The sequence below is a fragment of the Rattus norvegicus genome, chromosome 18 (assembly GCF_021556685.1).
Source record: "Rattus norvegicus strain SHRSP/BbbUtx chromosome 18, alternate assembly SHRSP_T2T, whole genome shotgun sequence".
In the NCBI taxonomy this organism is placed as follows: domain Eukaryota; kingdom Metazoa; phylum Chordata; class Mammalia; order Rodentia; family Muridae; genus Rattus; species Rattus norvegicus.
In genome coordinates, this window is record NC_141551.1 from 64754247 (window position 1) to 64779988 (window position 25742).

Genomic DNA, 25742 nt, shown 5'->3' on the forward strand with positions numbered 1-25742 from the left:
TGCTAGCATGGTGGGAAGGGCCGCTAAAAGGACAGCATCTGCCCAGAGCTACATTCTGGGAAACAGGAGGTTTCCCAAATATCTGGGTGGAAGGACCAGGAAATACACAGGCCTTGGGGCTGGGTTGTGGGTGGCTGAGGTTCGCGTTTGGACAAGATGAAAGGAAGTTAGGAGTTCTCTTGAAGCTTCATCAAAAACGGACTGGGTATCCTTATGTGAGCTTATCGGCTGGGTAGAAGTAGCCAGACTTTACTATAAGCTCTATAAGAAAATCCGAGTCACCTTGCAGATGGGCGGGAAGACAAAAAGACTCACAGAGGGTGAATGCAACAGTCTAGTCTTCTCCTCAGAACCCACCCTAGGGGGTGGCTGCGAGACGGCAGGAGGGAACGGAGAGATGGCTGAGTAGTAGGAGCACTGGCATTCAGGCCTGATGTCCTGAGTGCCAAAACCCCATCCCACAACGTGACAGAAGTACTGACTCCATAAGGTGTCTTCTGATCTCCTCACACATGTGCTGTACACACACACACACACACCACCTCACACTACAGAGAGAGAGAGACAGAGAGACAGAGATGACAGAGACAGACACACGACACACAGAGAGAGACGCACAGAAACACACACACAGACACACACACACACACACACACCACACACCACATACACCACAGAGAGGGAGCGAGAGACAGAGACAGACACACACAGAGACACACACAGACACACAGACACAGACACAGACACAGACACACAGACACACACACACACACACATATATATATACATATATATATATATATATATATATATAGAGAGAGAGAGAGAGAGAGAGAGAGAGAGAAGGAGGATGGGAGGGAAAGAGAAAAAGAGAGACAGAGTGGGGTGGAGAGAGTGAGGGAAAGAAATCAAGCAAGCAAACAGGAATGAGCAGGGATCCAGAGTGATACAACGCCAAGACTGGGAGCCGAAGGACTCGGGCTAGCTACCTCTCCCAGGACATTGGAGAAATGGCACTGGAATACAATGGGAATCTTCAGATCGCAGGGATCATTACTGGTCTTGAGGGAAGAGGGTAGTGAAGACAATCCTGCTTGTGCTGTGGTTCAGTCAAATGTCTGCCTAACATGCGTGAGCCTCAAACCACAAAACCACAAAAACTAGGCACGACTTCATGCTACTGTAATTCCTGATCTCTGAGGCTGGATGCAGGAGGAATAAGAGTTCAAGGTAAACTTCAAGTACATTGTGAGTTCAGGGCCATCCTGCGCTATGCAACAGACTGTCTCAATCATCAGTCAGTCGATCTGATCAATGGAAGTTCTAATGTTGGAAGCTGAACATTTGATTAGTTCCAACTCCATTTATGCAATGGGGTGGGCTGACTGTTTTTTTCCACAGTGGTGCAACTGATGTTGCTGTTTGAGAGCAAAGACACCCAACCGGAAGTGTCAGATGTCCAGCTACATCATGAGCTCAGGAGAAAGGCTTGGGTTAAAGATCTAGAATCCTCGGATTGGAGATTTAGCTCAGTGGTAGAGTGCTTGCCTAGGAAGCGCAAGGCCCTGGGTTCGGTCCCCAGCTCCGAAAAAAATGAAAAGATCTAGAATCCAGTCCTTTGTTGGCACTCACCAGATAGAGACTCCTTTATATGTGTTCCCAGTGTTTATCTGGTAGATAATGGTACTTGGACTTGGTACCATAAATCTTCACTTCCGGGAAAGATTTGGGTTATGCTTGGGTATCCAAAAGAACTGCTTCTTTTGGAACTTAGGCCAGAGAGATAAGTAGGTGCTACAAAGAGACGATGAGGAATTATCTCAAATGAAATTATTACTGAATCATACTCAAGAATGATATTATCATCATCTACAAAGCAGAAAGACCATCTCATTATCTGAGTTACATATTAAGAAATTTGACCAAGTAAAATATACTATACCTACAAGATCTTGAATAATAATTCTTAAAATTATCCAAGGAAGAATTTTTATATCAGTTTTTAGTGACTTTTACAATGAAACATCACACCAAGTTTTGACTTTTGCTTTACAAGCATGACTTGTCCGAATTCTGCATCCTTCCCTAGTTTTAATCTTTCCACGAATATGGTATGTATTTGCAACTAGCTTTCTCGAGAACATACTACCTATAAAAATACCATGCCAAACAAAATCATTTTTCTCTGCCTAGAAATTCTTGGTTGTTTTTAGAGCCATTTACAGTCATCTGTAAACCATGACCCAGGGGCTCAATCAGGCCAGCCATGGGGTTTTGTAAATAAAGTTTTATTGGACAGCAGTCATGCTCACTCATGTATGGATTGTCTGTGGCTGCTTCCATGATTTTATTGTTATTACCCTGAAAACCCAGTGGCAAAGTCCAGGCTTCACAACAGCTATGGCGCAGCTGCCAAAGCCCAGGTTCTTGCCTATCTGACCCTCTGCAGAAGATGTTTGCCAAGCCCAGATGTAAGAGAAGGTGTTTTGGGGACACTGCAGACAAGCAAAGTCAGTCAAGGTGAGGAAGTGGAAAGTGGGTCAGCTTTGTCTTCTATGTGACAGTATGCTCTTTGACTTTATGAAGATGCAGAGAAACAGACTTTATATGCCATATTCTTGTTCCTCTGCCCCAGGCAGTCATGCTCCCGCTGTGCAGGGGTCACAAAGGACTAGGATAATGCCACATCCTCTGTGACAGAAAATTGGCAATAGGAGAAGGATGGAAACAGACGGCTCTACTTGAGCTGACTGGGTACCCTGAGACACTGCCCCATCCCTCCAGAAGATGGCTTTGCTGTAGCCTGCCTTGCCTCTCCCAGGCACTCACTTGGCTTTAGCTCAGAAATTGTGGACTGGCCAGATCCCTCGAGTTGTCTGCTTAAATGGGGACCAGTGATTTGAGGAGAGTAGTGGGATATTATTATTACTGTTGTTGTTAATATGAAGAAAACATATCGACAGGCATCAGCTCAAGGAAAACACGGGATGAGTTTCCTAAAGGGTACATTGCTTTAACCCTCAGCCTCTACCTGTGATACGGGAACAAGACGGTTAGAACTAAGCTCAGTCTTCCAGCATTTCCGCGCACCTCTCTCCTGTCGGTAAGTTAAAGGCGCAAGAAACAAACAAATATCTTCAAGCACCGCAGAGAATTTCCCACCGACTCCACGAATGCTAACACAAGCAGAAGAGCCGATTTTATTTTGCGGACTCCACCGATTATCCAGCGGGAACTGCTGAAGGCTGTGTGGGAGGCTGTGCCTCCAAGCTTCACTGCATCTGCTTTTCAGTGTGCACAGACTAGGGCTCCTCCTCTGACCCCCAGAAAATAGTTCAGCATGATAGGCCACTTCCGTCTCATCACAAACGTCTGTGTCGGGGGGGGGGGGCGCCCCAAGTACCAGTTGGTACATTCACAGTCTCTTTGAGTAACCTCTCTCCTGGCGAGTGGGAGGTACCCCTCTGGGGAGCTTGGTTGCTGTTTGTACTAGGGATGAGTGGGTGTGGCAGGCAGTGATACAGTTCCTGCTTGGGCTGCCTGTTTTCCACGAGGACAAATTGTAGGTAAATATGTCTAGAAAGAAAGGGATATGTCCTCTCCCTAGGCCTGCAGCCACTGTGAATCCTACCCCGTGGAAAGACTTGTACAGATGAATCAATTTGTCTAACTCGTGTTCACTGGTTGCCCCAGACCAGCGGTTGAGAGTCAAGCTAACGAAAAGCTTCTGCTCTCCAAGTGGCAGCTTCTTCATCTGTTTAACCAGTGGTAATGAAGAGCAGCTGCCTCCAGATGAGTCCAGGGTTGAAAGGAGGTGGTACACACGAAGGTAAGCCTGAAAGCACGATGGCTGATCTTGGTTGTCGGATTGATTACATCTGCAGTCGACTATGAAGCCTGCCTCTGGGAAAGCCCATGGGGCTATTTCCTGGAAGGATGGACATTAATAAAGGGGAATTCCGTCCTCCAGAATGGACATGACCTTCCTGGAGTGCCTCAGAAATTTATCTGAATGGAAACTTTTTCCTGCCTTCCTTCCTTCTTGCTGGTGAGAATATCTGCCCTGTTGTTCTTGGTGCTGTAGTCTTGCTGCCTTGGCTCCCACCATTCCTCCACACCCTGGGAATCAGCATCTTCAGCCTTCTAATACAGACTAGAGACCAACGTCTCTCTAGGAATCCTACAGGACTTCAGTGCTAGGTTGGGACTGCTGAATTAGTCAGCTTGGAGGAGCAAGTTCTGTTCTTAAGCCTCTCCAAACCTGTAGACCTAGACAGCCCATTCAGTCAGTGTTGGAAGACGGCCATTGTTGGGATGTCTAGTGTTAATTATGTAAGAATCTAATTAACTACCCTTTGTCTTGTTGTCTATTTCTTTTGCTCTAGAGAATCCTTTACATGCACATAAGAGGTCGCATAAATCATTGATTTTCTTTCTTCTTGTGCCAGATCTTATATAGATCATGGGATTAAACAATATTAAAACAAGATAAAAAAATCTATCCAACAGAAGCCAGGCAGCAAAAAGTGAGACACTATGGAAAGTCAGATGACTTCAATGACATGATAATAAAATATGATTGCTGAAAGTCAGATGACGTCAATGACATGGTAATAAATGTGGCAGGGTATCCCGTGCTACATCCTGGGGCAGAGAAAGGACACGTGTGGGAAGATCCCTGAGATATGAATGACACCTGACATTTTGATAGTAGTAACACACCTGGCCGACTTCCTAGTTTTAACAATACAAAGTGTCAACACTCTGTACTATGTTTGCAATTTGGCTGTTTTTCTATAAATCTAAAATGATTCCAAAGTAAAAAGTTTATTTTCAACCCTCCCCCAAAAGATTAAATTCAAATAAAAGTTTAACCTAACTGAGTATAAACAAAACAATTCTTTTTTTACAACTGTGTTTTCTTTGTTTATGTAAGAGGGACTTACAGAGATTAGGGGGGCCTTGGGAGTCGAACTCGGATCCTCATGTTGGGTGGCAAGTATCTCTGAGTCATGTTACTGGTCCCATTTTGTCCTTTACATTTATTTCGCACACAAAAATCACTGAAACAAAGTCATGGAAGCAGTTGGGCAGACAATTCAACTGAACCTACAGACTGAAAATGGCTATCCAAATTGTATTCATGAAGCAGAAAAAGACACAGGCCATCAGAGCAGGGTGAGACATTTGCAGAAGCTTCTGAGGCTGTTTGAGAAACTTGAGAATATGTAAATGCCTACAGGAAGCAGTAGGGTGCCTCAAAGGGACAGGCTGGACCAGGGGCCTGAGGACAATGAGAAGGTGAGAAGGGGAGGGAATGCCAACAATTCCCTAAAAGCACACACCAGACTGTGTGCACTTGTAATTGAAAGTGTACACTGAGATAGCTTTGTCATGAGAAAGTGCCCATGAACCCACCACCATAGATGGAAACAGGAGGGTATTCACCCCCCTCCCACATTTTCTCACACTTCCACTGCTCACCCCCTCCCCTGCCACCACAGTTGACTATGGTTCTCATTTCTGTCCTTGTAGATGAGATTGCATTTTCCTGGGATCTAAGATAAGTGGAGCCATGGTACTACAAGATAAACTGTGTCACTAAGACTGACTTGATTCATTGTTACCCACAATACTTCAGAGAGTGACTCTACATGAAGATAGGATCTTCTATTGGGTAAGGAGATAAAAACCAGGTCTCCAGGGTGAGCAGGAAGCTGACTGGGGTTCTTCTAAAGCTGTTTGGACACAGTTAAGTACAGAGGGGAGGCTCAATGAAGGGACTGGAGGAGATGGCTATCTACAAATCAAAAAGAAAAAAGGAGGACTAAAGAAATCAACTCTGTCAGCACTGCATAATAGTAAGCTTCCACTGTTAGAGCCACTTGGTCTGTGGTAGTTTGTGTGGCCGCCCTAAACTCATAGAAATTGTCCACACTTGTTTGCCTATTTTATTCAATGTATCTGTATATGTACACTGTTTTTATACATTTACCTTGTTTTGTGTATTTATATTCATTCACTGCTTCCTCTTAGATGTTCCACCAATCATGTGACCCTGTCACAAGTTTGAAACATTTGTTTCTTGACGAGTGTCCAGATTGTTTCCAGTTTCTCATTATTCAGAACGAACTCCCATGAATGTTCTATACGGGGCTTTCCCTAGACAGACCCTTTCCTTTCTCTTGGGGAAGACCTCACACATGGAGTATGGCTGAGCAGTATGGCGAGGATAATTTTACCTTTTTAAGAAGCTGACTGTTTGCTCTAGTGACTACATCCGTTAGCCCAACCCCGAGAAGCCTAAGACCTCCACTTCCTCTACCCCCTCTTGCTGTGGTGATCTTTGTTGGTGATTTGTTTGTCTTAGGGACAAGCTCTGGCTTTCCTATGTCAAACTCCCAGAGATCCTCCCGCCTCGGCCTCTTGAGTCCTTCGAGACTGAGGGCTGACGTCACAGGGTTCAGATTCGTGTTTCCGGATGACTGACGATTGAGCATCTTCGGGGTTATCTGCCATCTGTATCCTTTCAGTGGTGGTATCTGTTTCAGTATTTTGAAAAGGATTTTGGCATCGTAGAATATGCCAAAGTGTTAAGGTCTTATTCTGTTTGCGGTGGGAGAACATGTTGGGTTTCTGAACGGTGGAGTTACGCAGTGAAGTGGCTGATCTGGAAGGGGGTAGACAGTTTGCGGGGCTAGTTCTGTACGGAGCAGGAGGAGGAGGAGGGATGGGACTTAGCAGATACAACAGAGACAGCCAGCTGAGACTGAGGGAGCGACAGGGTTCAGAAATGCTTGCGGGTGGAACCAGGACTGGTTAATCGGCTCACCAGTTGGTGGGAAGGAAGGAAGCAGAAGGGTTAGATAAATAATTTGATAAGGCTGCGTTACCACCAGGGAATTTGGGACCGAGAACAATCACATTGTCAGTGCTGACTCCAAGACTGTCACTGAGTCAAAATAGGAACTTGGGAAAAGAACGAATCTAAAGCAGACTGGTTTTTCTGGCAAAACGCAGAGACCAGAAACCATTTTTTTTTTTAAAGTAACAGCTGAGCGCTTGCCCTCTTCTGACCATGTGCTAATGTCAAGAGCCTCGGCCTCCATGTCATGCCGGCAGAGCTACAGAACTCTCCTGGGAGCCACAGGCGAGCCCCACCCTTCTGCCGGAATATTATACTTCTATTGAGAGCACGGATGCATCCGGAAGTGGGTTGTGTCAAGGCACGGGTCAGGCGCTGATTCTAGTCTCACAATACCTGGCAAAAAGCCCAGCCATGACCAGGTACTAAATGGAATCAATCAAAGGGCTGGGCAGAGAAGGGGTCATGAGATAGTTCTGTCTGCACTGTGCAATTCGGTAGCAAGCAGAGATAAAATGACTTCTCCAGCTGTCCATTGCTTGAGATTCAATGTGTGTGCGTTGGGGGCGGGGGATGCCAATTCTTTGGATGGTGCTGTCTACTAGGCTAAGCTAGCTAGCCAGTGATCCCAAGGGATCTGCCTGTCTCTGCCTCCCCGCCCTGGGATTTCAAATTGGCCACCAACACCCAGGTGTTTCTAGGTGAGTTCTGGCCACCCAGCTCGGGCCTTGGCTTTCGACCTCACGCACCACTTGAGATTCATTATGATGAAATGTGCAAAGTTGAGGCGACAATTAACTACTTAACCATTCCGCCAAGTTGGTCCGCCGTGTTTTCTTTACTGGTGGCTCGGTTATGCTTGTGTTTTTCTGTCAATCGTTTCTGTGCCTTAGCCAGCCCCGGGGAAGCAAGAGAAGAATGCAGGATACCTCGTGGCCCCCCTGAAGTCCAGCCTCAAGTCCCCTCCCATCCCCTGCGGTTCAGGCCTCTGCAGCAAGGAGACGCTGTGGAGCCTGGCTCGCAGCCTCGGGCTTTCTGTTTCCTGGGGCTGGCTGGCATTAGTCCCCAGCACCATCCTGTTCTTTGGGAGGTGATCTTTTGCTGGCGCGCTCCCCAGTGTCTGTTGTTATGTTTGAGACTGACTTTTGTTCCAGACTAGTGGGCTGGGGAGACAAGACTGCACTAAGTAACAACATGAACAGAATGCTCGCAACATTTTCCAATCGCTTTCTTCCCCCTTTCTCATCCAAAAAGCTCCCTCTGCTTGTTGCTAGTGTCTCTGCTCCCATCAGCTCAATGTTATGCTTGCCCTTAGAATCATTTGCAGGGACATCTAAAGGAAGTGGCCATGGCCTAAAAGTTTGCTCCTCTTCCACCTGCCTACTAGGCTTCCCACGAGTGACTTCTACGTCGCGCCGTTAAAAATCGTATTTTCTGTTGTGTCCATCCGAGTCCCTTTCGTCCTTCTAGATAAATCATACCTGGCAGTATACTCACTGACACGCAAGGGCTTTTACAGGTCTGAACACAGGAATTTTTTTTTCTGAGATGAAGGAGTCAAAAATCAAGCCACTAAAAGAAATCAAGCCACTGTGGTCCCAGCTTCCAGAAATTAGGAACCCTGACTTAAGCAGCAGCTAGGGCTCTGTTTTAGTGCTCTGGTTTCTTTCTTTTCTCTCTTGTTTAAAAAAAAAATGTCCAATGCATGTTCTCCAACAGCTTCTCTTTAAACGGAAAAAAAATTATTATGCTTTAGTTGCAAGCCAAAGAAATTTTTATTTTGGAAAGTTTGAGCCCGGATTTCTGAGTAACTCTTGAAGGAAAAGGTCATGAAAAATTCAATGTTTAGACCCTTTTTTAAAAGTTTCTCAGCTTTTGGTATTCCCTTCATTCAAAATTCACTTTGGGGCCAGCAAGACGACTCGATACGTAAAGGTACTTGACCAGCTGGGTTCTCTTCCTGGGCTCCGCGTGGCAGAAGGACAGTACCCATCTCTGTAAATTGCCCACTGACTTCAACACATGTTCAAGGGCATGCATATCTGTACTTGTGCATTCTCGCATGCAAACACACATACGAGAGCAAGCAAGCAAACAAACGTAATAAGGATTGCTTTGTTAAAAACAAAAACAAAAACAAAAAAAACCTGGATTTATTAATCCAGCTGTAGGACTCCCATTACAAAATGGCTATGAGCTGCACTTGAGTAACCCATGTCAAAATGTGGAGATAAAGCCCTTTTCCCTCACAGAGCATGTGATACACTATGTAATTCGTGGTATTAACCGGTCATCTCTTAGTTGTTTCCAAGATGGCTGAGCTTACAGATCGCTTGACTAATGAATAACACCAAACCAATGTATAGTTCTCCGATTGTAGGCGTGTGTCCTAGAAACCTACGTCTCTTCACTCAGCTTGTCACAAAACTGAAGCCTGTGAACCCCACCATTTCCTCAACCTTCCCTGTCAAGCCCAGAGTAAACGTTGTATTTAAAGTTGACGCGTGTTGTTAGAGCATCCACGGCTGTGAGCTTCTCTACTCTAAACCGCCAAGTGATGGAAATGAGCAGAAGATACAAATTATGAACCAAAAGCACAGTAATCTAGCTGTGTTTGTAATTCCACATTCCCTTAGGTTGTAGGAAGTAATTAAATACTTTCGCTTAAAAGGTCACCTGAGGGCTGGGTCCAGAAGTGAATTGTAAATAGAGCCAGCAAGTGACATTATCAGAGTGTTTAATTCTATCCGAAAGGATTTTATAATAGGACTCGCTGGTGGGAATGCACAATGAGAAGAACCTACTGAGAACAGGTGTGTATAACTCTCTCTATAAGGGGTACGTAGTGTAGTGTGTGCGTTTTTTAATGTTTTGGTAACTTGAGAATCATCTCGGGCACCTAGGGGACATCTCCCAGTCACAAGCCTTACTCAGCCTGCCGCCTGTTCCCCGTTGGCTCCCAAGAGCGCATTCTGAACTCTGAGCAGGAAGCAGTTGGCCTCTGCTCCAGCCCAGCACAACACCTTGGGAAGCACAGACCTGAGCTCTCTTTTCAATGGAACTAAACATGAGGATGTTTCTCAGATTTACTCTAATTTTCAAATGTTGGTAGCCAGTAGGACATATTTTTAAATAGTTAGTACACTGAGCAAAACATAAGCATGTATCGGAGATGGCTCAAGGATCCATATCTGCAACACCTAATTCATAAATCTGTTGTGACTAAACATAGCTGATGTTTAACACATTAAATATTGTTTTAGATGTGTTTATGAAAATTATTTTTTGTGTATATGCCAACTAAAAAAGCAAATTTTGTTTCTATTCTGTTTTCCCCCTCCTCAACTGTAATGAAGTTTTACTGTGTGGGTTTTGGTCCCTCATTCTAAGTACTTTGGTAGAATGTTTTATATTGTTTTATAACATTGTCTTTCTTCCATCTCAAACAATACCAAACAAATGATTTTTTTTATGCCTTATTCTTTCAAGCTTTAAATGGGATGGGCAAAGCCCACCTTATTCACTTTCTAAGCAACTGTTAATTCTATCAGTTACATCGGCAGAACTGCAAAAGAGGAATTAAATCACACACACACACACACACACACACACACACACACACACCGTGTTTGGGTTTCTTTCTTTTTTTTTTCATGGAAATAAAAGTGAATATTTTGTAGCGTGGTTAAACTCATTTTAAAAACTACAGAAAGAATGTTGTTGTTGGTTCAACACCAGGCTCTTTGGTGAAGTGATACGATTTTTTTAAAAAGCAAATCTCGTTACCAGGTGTATGACACCATCTCACATAGCCATTTGGGTTTAAGTGAAATGAAACTGGGACGAGAAAGCATTTTGCATTCGTAATTTGGTTAAACTGCAGCAACACATGAACTGGTCTGCGTTAGTCCCCCTCATGTTCCTTTAGTCATTTTAACATTTTCCCCACAACCACTAAAAGGGATCAGTTCCCTGTGAGGTTTAACCTTCTCTTTCCTTAAATCTAATAATTAATTGTTCACTACTCTTGCTGTAGTAACCATAAACAACATGGAAAATTATTCATCAAGGGCTTGTCACCATCATATAATTTTGATGGGACACCTGGGGACATAAGAGTCTCTCACACCAGTGCCCACATCCTGAAATACTTGGGAAAAGGAAAAGCAACTTTATCTTTCTGGATTTTCCTCTGGGCTCTATAATGATAATGTGGCACCTTACATCACCATGGCGGGGGGGGAGGGAATGAGGGTATATTATTGCTAAGAGGAATTAGCATTCTTTTTCTTTAAAAAAATTTCAATTAGTTGTAGCTTTATTTGAAAATCTCAGCTATTAATGTTGTGGGAAAGATGTTTGAATTATTACCTGAATATTATCCTTTGATAGTTGGGTTTGCACATCACTTAGGGTGCCATAAATGTCACCATCTGTCTTCTCAGAACCTGTGGTGGTAACAACCAGCCCCTTCATCAGCAATGATCATCAACATTACATTGCTAATATCTGGGCTCCATGGTTCAGGGATGGATCCAACTGGAAGACAGTTTGTCACCCTCCAGACTGCCAATCCCTGGGTTCGGCACCTTGGAGTTAGATTTAAATATTTTCTTCCTTATGGCCTCCAACCAGTCAGAATCCTAATTCTTGGCCCATAGTATTTGATGGTTGCTTTCCCCCTTTATTTTTTTTTCTTTGATATCTCTACCAAACGAGTTCAGAATCTCCATTAAGGACGAACTCCCTAGACACAAAAGGTCCTTTGATGTGTCTGCATGCATGTGCCTGAAAGCCTGATTCCAACCTTGACCCATGACTAAGTAGAGAGTAACTGGGTCACTCTCCAGGCATCTCCAGGGTCAGGATGGTGGCCCACAGGATTCCAAAAGAACTCTCCAGTGTATCAGTTGTAATGTCTGGTATCGAACTTTTATTATATCTGCAACCTATTTCACATCATCTTATCCTTATGAGAGTGACACAGAACCAGATTCCTTGCCAGGGGAAAATGGTGGGAATTTCCATTTGAAGTCACCAGACCAAGACAGTAGAAGGCTTGGTAGGATATAGAAAGTACTAGAATGGAACTGTACCATTGTCCATACCTGTAGAATAGACCTGGACTTGTAGCTTGGAGGGAGCCTGTAAGTTACCAAAACTCATCAGAGGAATTCGAAGCTTCTCTGGAGGGGTTGGACTCAAAGAGTGGATGTGCTGAATTAGAGAGAGGTGTGGCAGTGGGGAGCTAAGGAGAAAATGGAGCAGCTATGAACGGGGACAGAGATGGCAGAGCCCTGTTGCGTCTATAAAATCAGTTAGAGCCAACAAAAATTCATATGCCAGGCAGGTCTGTAGTGTCCTGTCACCCAGAGACTGATAAGCCACAGGTCACTCACTACCAATGGCTCACCTAGCCACCATGAAACCCAGCAAAGGGAAAGAGACATCGCCCAAAGACTAGACCGTAGAGCTGAGGTATTCGACACCACACCCCATCAGCAGGTGGAGACTCGTGAAGCCAGAAAACTTCTTTGACATTTTAAAGGTGATGAGGTAGATGTCATCTTAAAATGATGACATTTTAAGAGGGCGGGGGTAGAAATAATATTCATAAGGCATAATACTTTTGGAAAAACTTATACTGCCAAGTCCCATTCAGGGTACATCTCTTACATTAACTCATTTTCTGATAACCATTGAGGGTTTTTATTTCGTTGCTGCCACAGCTGATGGAATCTTGTATCGCCATGGAAACAGATTTCTAGGCATGTCTGTGAGGGGTTGTCTTGATTAAATTAATCGAGATGTGAAGACTCACTGGGGAATGAAGGAAGTTCCATTCCAGGGGCATGGGTCCCAGGCTGAAAGAAACAGAGAAGGCAAGCTGAGCACATTACCCATCATTCCAGCCGCCTGACTGCAGGTGTGATGTGTCAAGCTGCGGCCCACTCCTGCCACAGGGACTTCCCTGCCAGCTTCCCTTCTCAGACTGCCTTCGTGAGGTATTTTATGAGGCATTGAGACGAGAAACAAACACAGCGCTGTTCTCGTTTCATCTACACAGAGGCCGGAGATACAGAAAGAGCAAACACTTTTCCTAAACACACAGCGACTAAGTAAGTGATGTGCCGGAACTCAAAGGAGGCAGTTGGGCTCCAAAGTCTCGTTCATAGCCCTTCTGCTATGGCATCTTCTGTTTAAAAATAAGAAATTCCAGTTTCGTTGAAACTGACACAAGAAATGAATTGCCGATAATACAAATACTAGTGACCAAGAAAAGGAATAGCTGGCCCCTTCTCTAGTAGATGAAACCACCACCTTGGAAAGGACTTGAGAAGAGAAATGACAATGCAAACAGTCCTGACACTGAACACTTGGTGCTTTCCGGGCCTTGGTCTAGATGATGCCCCCACTCCTCATGGCCCTGAAAGACAGAAGACTGCTCTCCACTACAGCTTTACTGTAGACACCTTTTCCTGTGTTCTTTAATATGGTGGCCACGAACCGCATATGCCTGAGGACTTGAAGTGTAGCTAATCCTACTGAGGGAAGAATTGTTACCCCCATTTAATTCCAACCTTAGTGATTGGATTAATTAGAGAGCTTCATACTGCTGGTGGCCTCCGAATGGAGGATGCAGGAGTAAATGGTGTCTCCCATGTTAGACACAAGAAGATGAAGGAAAGTAGAGCCGGGTATCCTACAAGGTCACAGAGCTTTTTATGGGTGAAGCCGTTTTTCCTACTGAGACAGCCTGGCTCTGGAGCGCGCATTCGTGCTAATGTTCTCCTGAAAGACCATAAGCAGACACTGCAGAGCATGGCACTGCCTACAGCCCTGTTTCAATGACAGGACTGAACATTTAGGTTCTCTTTGCTCCCAACAGTTGGGGGCCATATAAGGGAAACTAGATCATTTACTAAAAAAACAAAGAACACTGCATTTTTCTCCTTAGAGTTTCTGAACTGCAGTCTATTGCCCGGCAGTGTGGTGTGTTTCAAATTGTGTTAAGGCAATCTCATTTGACTTCATGGCTCTGGGGCACACTGGACTCAGAGGGCAGCCAAATAACTGTGGGCCTACAACATCCGAAACAAAAGCACAATGCACAGGGTAGCCATCACCATCTAGATATTGACGGGAAACTTCGCAGATGCAGAGACCCTGCGGTCAAGCTGTGAGATGAAACGTGGGGATCACTGCTAAGTTGAAGTTGAATAATCGGGGTGAGGAGCCTCCCAAGCCCAGCGTGATGCAAATTTGAGCGGTCAAATTGGGAATTAGTTCTTAAACCAGTGGCCTGGCTTAAAATTGACAGATCCTTCAAAGCAGAGACTTCGACCACCAAACTGAAGCCGTGTAGCCCCACTACCGACATCTAAGCCAACTCCTGCCTCTCTGAGGTCCAATGTCACCTGTGAACTAATGGTGATATGTCTGTCTTCTCAGTTTAAAATCAGTGGGACTTGTCTGTAAGGACAGAAGGAATGGTTACTAGAGTAGAAGAAGGCTCGTCCTGACTTTAAGCACTCTTGTGGTAGCTTCTTAGACGATTAAATTCATGCCCTTCAAGAACGGGGCTGGCCCTGGTTTTCTGGGCTCTGCTCTTTGAGCTCCTCTCTGAGTTCAGAAGTCATTTCTCTGGGTCCCGTCTTGAAAAAAATGTGTTTCTGTGGGAATCAAATCAGGGATCAGTCAAGGATTTTTTGGAAACCGTTTCATGTGGAATATTTAAAGTAAAGCATTCTCTTTCTTCCTTCCTTTCTTTCTTTTCTCTTTCTTTCTCTCTCTCTCTTTCTTTCTTTCTTTCTTTCTGTCTGTCTGTCTTTCTCTTTTTTAAAAGGTTGTTTTCTCTGTTGCCTAAAAGATCACATTAAATTAGTAAAGAAGGGGAGAGTAAGAGGACTTTCTAACCTGCCAGTTGACTCAGTAGAGAACTAAAGACAGTTAACAATTTATTATGAGGAAGAAAAACATGGGGGAAATCTTGTGCCAAGGGGGAGAATTTTGCAATTCAAAATGTGTGTGTGTGCGGGTGTGTGTGACATTTGTAAAATTTCACAAAATGTTTCTGTTTTGCCAGGCAGCGTTCACAAAGCCAAACCTTGGAGCTCCACACAGCACCTAGGCCAAAAGCAATCAACAGCCCGAGCCCACACAACAGCACACTAAAAAACACGCCAGTTTCCCTCCCATCACGCAAAGAAACCCAAACCGAAATGCTGAATTGTGCAACTCCCCGGGGACAGAGAGACCGAAGTAACAGGAGGGGATTGTTTAAAGGACAAGTTGTTGGTGACAATTACACAAGCTGGGGTGACAGCTTCAACGTCTTCTAATGCAAAAAAAGTGAATGGGATATCTGACATCTCTCGGTATAGATGTCGGACACCCTAGGGGAGTAAAGACATGGAAACATTTGTCTCCTAAGACTACTGACACGAAGTCCATGCATCTATGCACTGAGGAATGTCCCAGAACAGTGGTCAGCACAAACCTTCTAGGAAGAGCCAAATAAGAAATGGTTTCAACTTTGTGATCCTGGTGGTGTTGATTAGCCAGAATGGCTACCCCAGTCATTAGAGAGGACTTCCTGGTGCAGAACTTTTTAGCTGCAATAACTCCTAATCCCCCTGGAGTCAGTGGACATGAGGATCACTGAGCTAAATGGGAACCGCCTTATTTATGTTGTTGGAAAAGCATCACATTGACTTCAGGGTGGAACTCAGGCTTGGCGAGCAGTCTGCTGACACTACTGAATTCTGCTGATATATCTGAATGAGAGTCACCACACCAATAAAACTTTATTTGCAAAAGCAAATAGTGGGTCTTAGTGTACCAACCTCTGCACTAAGAAGTCTGACAAGAGGAAGCGGATGCCCTTAGATGTTATAAGAAAAATTAGGTTTTATTCCTATTTGGAAAATTTACAATTGTAAGTTCTTCATAATTCAAGTATGAATCTATTTAATTTGGTGTAGTGTTTTAATGTTGGGATCACAGTCTCGAGTGGATATGAGTGTAAAATCTCCAGCAAATTTCTGCTTTGCTTCACTACCCAGCTTAAAAGCTTCTTCAGGGAGAAGTACCCTGAGTCAATTCCCTCTGTCTCTCTATCTGTCTCTGTCTCTGTCCGTCTCTGTCTTTCTCTGTGTCTCTCTGTCTCTGTCTGTCTCTGTCCATCTCTGTCTCTGTGTCTCTGTGTCTCTCTCTGTCTCTCTGTGTTTCTCTTTCTCTCTCTCTCTCTCTCTCTCTCTCTCTCTCTCTCTCTCTCTCTCTCTCTCCTTGTATTTGTTACAGGGCAATGGTAACCTCGTATGCTTTTAATCCCAGCACTCTCAAGTCTATAGAGTGAGGTCTGGGACAGCTCTTTGTGGTCGCTCACATATCTCTATGGATACACCCAGGTGCAGATAGGAGCTAGAAGAGGGAATCAGATCTCTTGTTCCTGGCCTTTGAGGAGGTCATCAGCCATGCAACTTGGATGCTTCAGCCGAACTCTGTTGCTCACTGCTGAGCCCTCTCTCCAGTCACTAACCGGCTCCTTGTCTTCCTGGACATTCACCTGTAGATCAGTAACCCTCTCCGAGTTCTCATAGCTTGGGGCTGTGCCTACAGTATGCTCCTTTTTCAGCGAATGACCAGCTATGGACCTGTTCCATTCTTTCCCTTGAATAGTAATCAGAATTGAGTGCAGAAATGCCGACGGAGCTTAAAGGGGAAAAATTTGACTTTTCCATTCTAATTCCCGATAACTCCATGAAGTCATTTGGGTTCATTCGAGATAGTCAAGGACTTCGGGGGAAAAGTGCCACCCACAGAGACTTTCTGAAAACTTATTCAAGGGTGTATGCCAGAGAAGTAAAAAAATCAATCCAAGGAAAAGGGAAGGCACAGAATTGAGAAATAATAACTTAGCAATACACCATATGACTGAATCAAAATGATTCTCACAGTAGTACTTTTAATGTTGGTGCAGTTGTTAGCAAATAACTCTTTAGAAAATTAGACCTAATGTAAAAACTTTAACTACCAGGTTAAAAGAAAACCTGTTTCTTCAGCACAGAGGAGTTACTGAACAGGAAAGAAGGAATGAAAAGTTGCCCTGCTTAAGAGAGAAACTGACCACCTAGAACAGAGGTTCTCAACCTGTGCGTCTTGACCCATTCAGGGGGTAGACAAACTCTTTCACAAAAGTCACATATCAGATATCGGCATTATCACATATTTAGATGATGGTTCATAACAGTAGCAAAACTATAGATGTGAAGTAGCAATGAAAATAATTTTATGGTTAGGGGAGTCACCCCAACATGAAGAACTGTATTAAAGGGTCACAACATTACAAAGGTTGAGAACCACTGTCCTAGAAATAAATGGTCTTAAAGAAGCATGTTTAAATGTATTATTTAAAAAAGAGGAAAAAGACCTGCCATAAATAACAGTCGTCTTTATACCCTTCAAACCAGTAAACAAGAAAACCAACAAAGAAAATGTGATCATTCCAAGAAAGAGTAAAGGCTCATTTGCATAAAAATAGGAAAGCAAACAGGCCTGCCAGTGTAAGACCACATGTTTTCATTTTTCTACTGAAGGTGAATGTTGGTGTGTGAGAGCGCGTGCGAGCGTGCATGCGTGTGAGCACACACGTGCACGAATGTGAGGCCACAAAGGTTATGGGATCCCTGGAACTGGAAATAAAGGTTTGAAGCCACTATATGGTACTGAGAACAGAACCCCAGGTTGCCTCCAAAAACATCATGTGCAGATAGGACTTTCCGATGATGGTGGGGTTTCTTGTTTGTTTGTTTGTTTGTTTGATTGATTGATTGTTTTTTTTAAGCAAAATTCAGGTGTACCTGTTTCCAAGAGATGCACCCAGAACAAAATTATTCTGAAAGATCAAATCTGTAGGGAGTAGGGAAGAGACAAATGCTGACAGTAGAGGTGGGCGTGGTGAGGAGACCAGTCAGAACAAGATGCAAACGAGACAGAACAGCCCAGTCTGGGAACGGGAGGCAAGTGCAGTGCAGACACCGGCTATCACGGAGTGTTCAATACGATCTGTCTACAACAAAAGCAACCAATGCTAAGGCTAATGTCAGAATACAAAACTTCTTAATGCCTGTCTCAGAAATCTACGAAGAGATTGCACCACCGCCCCGAAATGAGCACTTGAACATCACAGTTCACAAGCTTTGTAACAACTGAAGCAAAATGAACCTTCTTTCAACTACTCGTGAAACAGGTATAAAGCTGATGACCTATTAAACTACACCAAAAAAAAAAAAAGTATCAAAAGGCTTTTAGTAATAAAAGTCACCCAAGTTACATTCTGCCACTAAATGTGGTAAATATTAAACACTAACTGTAGAGGGACGCTCTTCTAAGTATCACCTGTCAATAAAAATGCTGGTGGCCAATGAGATGAGGCAGGAAATAGGAGGTGGGACACTGGCAGGAAGAGAGAGGATTCTGGGAATAGGAGTATAAAAGGGAGATTGAAGAGCTTCCGGAGAGCCGAGAGCTGAGTCGAGACAGACTGAGAAGACATACCGGAGACGTGATTGAAGGGGAGGTAACTAACCACATGGTAGATATAGAATAATTTAAATGGATTAAATAAGATACGAACTAGTCAGAGAATGAACCATCAATACCTCATGGCCTAGGTATTTAACAGTAACTAATTAGTCTCAGAGTCATTATTGGTGGAAACTAAAGAGCTGGAAGGAAAAATGGATTTAAAAATTATTTTTACAACTAACAACACAAAACACCACGAGACCCATGACACATCTAAATTGATCTTCAATTAAAAGGAAGTAATTGCTGATACTACAGTCTGGGCAGAAGGCAATGAGATTGAAAAGTTCTCCTGTGGGGATTTGCAGACCTAGCGTGACAGCTCAATGGTTAAAGGCACTTTCAGCCACACCTGAGGATCTGAGCTCAGTGTCCCGGGCTCACATAGTGGAGAGAGAGAGAGAGCACTCCAAGGCTACCAACCTCTGAAATTAAGCTAGGTATTTGTTCCTTGAGTTTATAACTGACAAGCTTACCTTAAACCTTGAGGAACAAATGAGTAATAATAATCAAGATCCTTTGGAAAAATAAATAAATGCTAAGTACAGAGGGGAAATTGGTGCAAGCTCTGATAACCAAAGCAAGGGGGTGTAGGTAAGGTCAGATATATAAAGTATGGGACAGAATTCACAGAAATGGCCCCTGGAGTTTAGTGAGAGGGCCAGCTATATAATAGTTATGTAAGTGAGGAGTCCTTTGACCCTCAAGAGTGTTGTAAATGGCATACCTCCATGCAAAAGAATGAAGATGAATCTCTCCCCTAACTGCATACGAAACAGATCAAAAATCTAGACAGAGGCACCATGACAAATTATTAAAAGAAAACAAAAGCCTTCATGACGTTGGATTTAGGGATGACTTCACGGTCATCACACTAAAATCACAAACAACAAAAAGAAACAGAGGGAAGATGTCGTTAAAATGCTTTAAATCATGCATCCAAGTGTACAGAGTAAAAGGCAATGCACGAAAGAAGAAATATTTGGAAGCCACACGTTTGATCGGAGATTGTTAACGAGAAAATAAAAAAACACTCCTACAAGCAGACCAGTGAAATCCAAACAAGACAATGTAAGACCGGACAAGAGGCTGACATAGACATCTCTCCAGTTACCCAGATGGCACTCGATGTCACTAGACAGTAGTGAAATCAAAATCAAGAGCACGGTGGGAAACTGTGTCACACTTAAGATGTTTTTACAGAAAGAAAGAACGGAAGAAAGAGAGAGAGAGACAGGAGGGAAGAAGGAATGGAGAGAAGGAGGGAGGAAGTCAGTCAGTCAGTCAGTCATGAGAATCTAGGGAAATGAGGATGCTGGTAATGGGAATATAGAATGGCCTGGCTAGAGCAGTTGTGGTTGGCAATAACTCACAGAATCAAGCATGATTTTATTGTCTAATCCAGCAGTTCCATATCTGAGTACCCACCCAAAAGAACTGAAAACAGGGCTTTGAATGTGCAAACACTTGCACACCCGTGTTTACAGCAGTGTCATGCTCAATAGCAAAATACAGAAGGTACTGACCACCTATTGCTGAGAACTGTGGTGTACACATAATATCATTTGGCTTTAGCGTAGACGGATGGATACTCTGACACAAAGCTACCACATAGATGAAACTTCAAGATATTAAGTTAGGTGAAATAAACCAGCTCCCAAAGGAAAAAAAATATTGATCGATTTCCTTTACATGAGCTTCCTAGCTTTGTAGGGGAAGGAACGGGGAATTGCATTTTACCGTGTGCAAAGTTTTAGTGAGGAAAGCAGGGCATGACATTCTACAGGGTTGTGGTGCTGGTACGAAATCACAGCCAGTGCTACCGATCTGTGTGCCTAACAATAACGGTTTGACATTAAACACCTCTCTATCACAATACAAAAAAAAAAGGCTTTATTAGATAATGTAATTAATTGTGATATCAGGAACTCCTTTCTTACAGTTGTAACAACCAAAAATGTCTCTAGACGGTGACCAGGTACCTCGTGGGAGGCAAAACTGACCTGGCAGTAAACCACTGGATTCAATCACCATGATGAGTGGCCCTGACCAGGGAAAACTGACAATCCCTGTACGTGGACTAACTCAGCTACTTCATCTAGTAACTGTTCAGGACCTCTGTGAACACACTCAAGACACCCAAGTGTGAATCACTTTGGTCCGTCCTTTCTTTTTTTTTTTTTTTTTTTTTTTTTTTTGGTTCTTTTTTTCGGAGCTGGGGACCGAACCCAGGGCCTTGCGCTTCCTAGGTAAGCGCTCTACCATGAGCTAAATCCCCAGCCCCGGTCCGTCCTTTCTTATCTTACCTTCAGAATGTGCCACTTTCTTTCCCCCTTCTGACAAAACACTCTAAGAAAAGCCACTGGAGGAAGAAAGTGGCTCATAGTTTAAGGGTACATTCCATCAGGACAGGGTGGGGGGGATGGTCACAGCAGCAAGAGAAGTACCTGGTCACAGAGCCTCCAAAACCCAGAAGCAGAGAAGGATGAAACTGACTAGTGTCCAAAGGACTTGGGTAGCCTCAACTGTTCACCTCTGCCATTTGAAGCACCCATAGTCTGTCTTGGGAAGGCTTCACGTCACGCCTACAGCTTTCCTCGACAGATGTCCCATGGTCCCACTGTTTCTAATGCCCTGGAGTCTCCACTGCAAGTAGCTTCTTGGGACTTCTTTGAGGGGACTCTGATCTTGCCACAGCTGTCTGGCCTCAGCGGTTCTCCACAGCTCCATCAGTGTTGAACGTATTCCTCACTCTGTGCTTCTGATTGTGGCTGCGATATTGCCGACTCCTACAGGCTCCTGACATCCTGACTCCCCTGTAAAACAATGGACTGAACTTTTGAACAGTGAGCCAGAAGAACCAGTTTCTCCCTGAAGTTGCTCTGTCAAGAGCATTTTATTATAGCAACAGTGGAAGAAACAACGGCAGGAAATGAACACAGATCTTTTCGTAACAACCCAGAAAAGAGTCCACAGAGTCTTGCATGCTACTGATCTACGCGACGATGTGAGGAGGATCTACTCTTAGTTGCATGAAATGAATCCCTAACTCAACCTTGATCTGTGGGGATTGTGGAAGAGAAAACCCTGTTTGGTTAAGAATAAAAACATGTCCACATTTCTAAATCCCTAGACTTAGTCTGTATAATGTACAAGCTTTATTGAACGCTGCCTTGCCCTAGGTCAGACATTCAGGATTCCTTGAAAAACATTAAAGATAGAGTCCTTGCTATTCTGATTTATAACACACACACACACACACACACACACACACACACACACACACACACACACACACACACAGAGTGACAGCTAACACTCCAAGTACCAAGTACTTGACTTCCAAGATTTGAAAATGGAAACTCATAAAGCATAAGGTATTCTCTCTTGTTTTCAGGAAAACGACCTGTGTGGAGAACAAGCAATCAGGATTATTTGTTACTAAGGGGCCGGTTTTGTATTTCTGAAGAGCAGAGCTAGGGACTGAGAAATTTGAGGGCCTCTGAACCAAAGTAAAGAAGTGGCACAAGGCTGGTAATAGTTGGATTCACACTTACTGGAAGTCACAGTTTGTTTATAAGCCTTGCTGGCAGCTGTTTCAGTTTTAAAGGGTTACTGAAAGTGGACATTATTTATACCGTGCTCACACAGAAACACAAACAGTATTTCCTCCGCACCTGCGGCAGATGGTTAAGGGGAAAAACTGAGCTCACATAACCTCCAGAATCACAAACACACCAACCTTTCCAAAAAGAATACCTCTCCTTACCAGGACTCCAGACTGCTTTTGCGCACGGGTCACTCATTTTAAGTTGGATTTGGATGAAGTCCCCTTTAACCCACCTTTGACTATAAACCTGTCAGGTCATAGACACTGGATAGGTTCTGGGTTGGTCAGTGCCCGAGTGGACATACTCCAAGGAAAATCAGACTGTTGTCTAGAAAGCGGTGACTCAGAACATGGCATGTAAACTCTGCTGTAACTCAGGACCTGTGTTCACGTTTAATAGGAAGGAGGTGAGGACTACAGAGCATCCTGTCTGGACAGAGCATATTTCAAAGGGAGATTCCTCAGAGCTCCTGCCCCAGAGTTCTTGGGACAGCATGTGAACTCTTTAGACCTTGGCCTTCATAACTTGTCAATGCCATGTTTCCCATCCAGGCATCAACTGGTGTTTTTGTTCCCTGTGTTCCTCTGAAGCCTGTCACTTAGGCCACTTAGGTCAGATCGGTTGCCTTAGCTGGTGTTACTCTCCTATTTAAAAGTGAAGGATGCAGAGAGGGAATGAGATCTCCTATCGCTTATAGTCAAGAGAGAGAGAGAGTCATTCTTGGATGGCTTGTCCATGCTAACATTCTCCACAGAGACTCCCATTTGGAGATCAGTATCCTGGCACAGTGAAAATCACAGGGTTAAACCACAGGGGATTCTTTCTGTGCTCTAGGAAACCCTTCTAGTATCTCAGAATGTGACCTATCCTCCATGGAGTTCTATTGCCAGGGCAATTGTGTCAACCGTGTCTCTATAAGGAAGAAGCCAAAGACTTCACAGACATGTTAAAGTAAATATCACCATCCTCCAAGATGGCATATTAGTTAACCACAGAGAATCTGCAGCTAATAACCCTTTCCTGATTCCAGGCTTTGTCCCCAGATAAAATCCCCCTCCCTGGGCCATGTGCCTTACAATCCAAGACAAGCAGATCCAGTGACGCCTGCAAAAATCTGCAAGGTTTATCCATGACCACTGCAGCAGGTACAAGGAACAGGGCTGTGGGTTTGCACTGAATTAATGATCAAACACACAAGACAGCTGGATACTGAAGGTCAAGGGTCAGAGTTATAATCAGTGGACAGAAATTTAGAGGAGAAACATCCAAGGCCAGAGAAAGTCTGGCTAAACTAACTCATTTTTGATAAAGAGTCCCTGGTAATAGGATCTAGGGCTGATGGAGGTTAAGGAGCCCTATCACTCAAATCGCTAACTCCATGAAGTATGAAAGTTATGTTTGATGGGGAGGGGTCCCCCTAAACTGATTTAGTGGGGGAGGCTTCTTGCTAAAACTAGATCTTTCAAGAAATGCAAAGGCGGTCTTCTTAGCAAGTTCTGGAGGTTAATTACACCCTGGTTAAGCAAAAGCCCCTGTCATTGCCCAATAAGCCCTCACTCGGTGGGTAGAACCTTAATTACGCTGACCAGGGTAGAGATTCCCTGTGTGGGACTTGGAAGTTCAACTATAGATACCATCTGATATGCCTTAGACCAAAACTCAGAAGGGAGAGGGGCTTGCCTGGCATGCAAAAACTCCCAGGTTCCATTCCAGCACCTCATAGATCCTAGGCTCTGTCAGAAACTGAGTCCTTTCTCTATTACACAGAAAGTTCGAGACCAGCGTAGGCTACATGAAACCCTGTCTCAAAAATGGTGAGAAATATATATGGGGGGGGGGTGAAGACTCAGAAAACAGTTGATTTGAACAAGAGAAGCTGGAAGGGATTTCAACATCATCCCTAACCAGTTCCATCAGCCATCAGCGTCTACATAAGGAACCAAGGGGAAGGGATCCAAATCCACCAGCTAACTGTTGTAGAAGCCAAGGCTAGAATTCACATCTCCTGGCTCCCAGAGCTTCTGAAAAACCGCACCAAAGGAACAGGGTATTCACAGAAGGAGCACACTGCTACTGCACACTCTTCACCACAACAGGAAGACGGGAATTTAGGGGGGGCTTACGGAGACATCCCTCCAAACAACCCTTTCTCCTCTCATTTAAGGCTCTTGTGTCAGCCAATTGAGGCTGCTTCGTTCCGCAGCCCCGGGGACCATTTTTCCTTCTCTGTGTGTGCGGAGAAGGGGGTGGGGGAACGGAAGCAGTGAGCAACTGGCCTTCTTGGAAACAGATTCCACACGACTCACTCTTGAAGGAAAAAACATCTGTTGACTCATCCACTTAATGACTGGGTTATCTCCAGCCAGTTTTAAAATAATATTTGCTTTGCCGCATTCTAAAGCAACGTGGATAACAAATTGGGGAGAGAGTGAGGCCTCATTAGAGAGCCCTCTGCTTTTTTTTCTACATTCTAAAGCACACGGATAACAAACAGGGAGCGGGGTTTGATTCCTCATCAGATAGACACCGCATTAGATTTTGGACAGTGACAGAAGTTGTCGATATAAACTTAGATTGTTAATAACTGAGGTCAAGGTGAGCAGAAAAGCAGCCAGGAGTCATTTTCAAAGGAGGCTGGTGCGTGAGAAAAGTAAGCAATTCTACAGTCCTTTAAAGCATCCGCCAGGACTAAGAGCAGCAATTGGGCTCGCCTGTGTTTTAAGACCTCTCATGGCTGGTTTTTTTTTGGAATGATTCTCTATCTAATGTCAGGAGAAATAGCAGAGAGCTCCACACAAGCCCTGAGGTTGACTCTGAGCAACAGAGTTCAGATTGGTAGTGTTCATCTAATTATAGGCCACGGCATAATGACCCCAAATCACTAGTATTTCGCTTTTCTAAACAGAAGTATTTTATCTTGCATTAAACACATTCCCTAATTTTACTTGGTTTGCTGGTGAGCGCCATTCTAGGCAAAGCCCTCTTTGTCCCTGAAGAAGAGCCACGGACACTTTCTGGGCTCAGCTCTCCCTGCCTGGCGTCCCTTACTTCCTTCTTGTTTCAGAAGATGGCAGGTGGCATATCTCAAGGGCTTCAGAAACTAGGTGAAGATGAGGAGTTAGGTTCCTTTCCTGTCATATGCATTTCCATCATCTGGTCTTCTGAACTTGTGTCAGACTGACCCCAGAGGTGAATGACCCACGAGAAGGGACCACCATTTACAAAAGAACAGAGTTTCATGGAAGGGGGTGTAGGTTCAAATACATTGTATGCTAGGAAAATTACTGAGTCAAATTATACCCCATGAATTATTTACAGTATTTTTCTTTGCTAAATCTAAGCAAACACTCCCCTTGCACCAAATCTACTCCAGGAGTTTTTAACTGTTTATTGTAAAATCAGGCTCACAATGGTCCTTTCATGAAACATTTAGCTGTATGTTTAGCGCTAACAAATATTTCACATATATTATGAATGCTTCCTTATTACAAAGCCAAACATTCAGTCCATGAAACTTTCAGCCCTGTATTCCAAATCATTATGAACAAGATGTTTCCTCTCAGGCAATTTATTCTGGTGATGTGGAACCTTTGAATAAATAGTGACGCCAGTATTTTTTTAATAGCTGTTTCCCACCACATATTGCAAAGGAAACGTTAACAAGGGCTGGATTCATA

General features: G+C 44.0%; 2 long non-coding RNA genes across 2 annotated transcripts; both read left to right on the plus strand.

Annotated features, from left to right (window-relative positions):
• The first annotated feature begins 2390 nt into the window (after window positions 1–2390).
• LOC147999861 (uncharacterized) lies at window positions 2391–4886 on the plus strand. Its single transcript, XR_015643136.1, has 4 exons — window positions 2391–2520; window positions 3025–3103; window positions 3694–3829; window positions 3971–4886. It is a non-coding gene; the product is annotated as an uncharacterized LOC147999861 (long non-coding RNA).
• An 842-nt stretch (window positions 4887–5728) lies between these two features.
• On the plus strand, window positions 5729–18147 carry LOC147999862 (uncharacterized). Its single transcript, XR_015643137.1, has 3 exons — window positions 5729–5861; window positions 6371–7287; window positions 14952–18147. It is a non-coding gene; the product is annotated as an uncharacterized LOC147999862 (long non-coding RNA).
• The last annotated feature ends 7595 nt before the right edge of the window (window positions 18148–25742 follow it).